General features: G+C 40.6%; 1 long non-coding RNA gene across 1 annotated transcript in view; it reads left to right on the top strand.

Annotated features, from left to right (window-relative positions):
- Positions 1–803, top strand: part of LOC103609265 — a 2,032-nt gene extending 1,229 nt beyond the window's left edge. Inside the window, exon 2 of the long non-coding RNA XR_552114.1 lies at positions 429–803. This is a non-coding gene — a long non-coding RNA (uncharacterized LOC103609265). The remainder of the gene's footprint in view (positions 1–428) is intronic.
- The last annotated feature ends 772 nt before the right edge of the window (positions 804–1,575 follow it).

The raw sequence follows: 1,575 nt of genomic DNA, 5'->3' as shown, positions 1-1,575 counted from the left end.
TGGGAGTGCGGCAGCACTCCCGCTGAGGGTTCGGATCCCATGTGGAGACCGGTTCCTGCTCACTGGCTGAGTGCGGTGCGGGTGCAACACTGAGAGTTGCGATCCCGTTGCCGGTCTCCAGTACGGGCGCGACACCAAGGGTTGCAATCCCGTTACCGGTCAGTAAAAAACACAAAAAAAAAAACAAAACTACTGTTTCAGAAATAACATAAGGAAAATTTTCCAGAGAGAATGGTATTGACATTCAGTTGACATTTTTAAAAATGAACACAAAGTTTGAGGTTTAGGAAATAAGAAAATCAAGTGGACATGAAGCCTTTCCTAGGACTGAAAGGGATTTTACTTTGAGAAGTACAAAATTTAGTGTGGATTTTACTGCCATGCCCTACACAACCTTGGCTAACAGAGTCCTTTCTTTGGTCTTACAGGAGGATTTCTCTGGCTACGACTTTGAAAACAGATTGCACGTCCGCATCCATGCTGCTCTGGCCTCTCTGAGAGAATTGGTTCCTCAGTGACAGACCCCGAGTGCCTGGCTCTGTCCCTCCCCACCCAGGGTCTGCACTTTAAAATAAAAGCAGAGGACAAAGTTCTTGTGAAGATCGGCTTTTCTTCTGAAAACCACCTGTGCCAGGGACACACTTTCCCAGTAGATCTTTTTCAAACATATAGCTAAAAAGTAAGATGATGCTAATGATGATGATAACTAGCCACCTGGGGAGAAGGTTAAGTGACCTTGTTTAAACATTTTAGTTTTGTGATTTATTGTTTTTAAAATAAAATCGAACTAAATATTCAACCTGTGATCTTATAGGAATGCCTACCTTAAGCACACATCTGAATGGGTAACATTAAGAGGCACCTGTAAAATTATTAACAGTGTCACGACACAGCATTTATATTGTGTTTTGAAAAAACAGAAGTGCTTTCTAGTGTTTTACTTTATCCTCAAAATACTCCTGTGAATAATGTAGCACAGATATTCTTATCCCCATTTTACATTTAATGAAACTCAGGTACAAAAAGGCTTACCCCAACTTATTCCTGTTATCAGTGGAGCAATGACTAGAAAGCGATCTCCTGATCACCAATTGAATATTCTTTTATTGTAAAAAAAAAAAAATTAATAACCCAGATTTCCATGTTTTACATATTAAAAGAACAAATGCTCTTCAGCTAAAGTTGTGTCATCAAAAATATTCGTCTCCAGATTGTCTACAAAATGTTTCAAAGTGATGAACACTTTTTTTCCTTTGAAAGCCAACTAAGTAGGAGCAAATAGAAAATTTTACAATCAGAAGTATAACTTTTTTGCTAATCTATTAGAAAGTCTAGTTTATAGATTAGAAAAATAATATTTACACTTTAGGAGTTACACTTTTTTTTCTTTTTTTTTTTTTTTTGTCTTTTTCGTGACCGGTAAGGGGATCGCAACCCTTGGTGTGGTGTTGCCCACACCGCACTCAGCCAGTGAGCGCACCGGCCATTCCTATATAGGATCCGAACCCGCGGCGGGAGCGTCGCTGCGCTCCCAGTGCCGCACTCTCCCGAGTGCGCCACGGGGTCGGCCCAGGA

The sequence above is a fragment of the Galeopterus variegatus genome, unplaced genomic scaffold (genome assembly GCF_000696425.1).
Source record: "Galeopterus variegatus unplaced genomic scaffold, G_variegatus-3.0.2 Scaffold9405, whole genome shotgun sequence".
NCBI lineage: Eukaryota > Metazoa > Chordata > Mammalia > Dermoptera > Cynocephalidae > Galeopterus > Galeopterus variegatus.
This window is presented reverse-complemented; position numbering and strand designations above follow the sequence as displayed.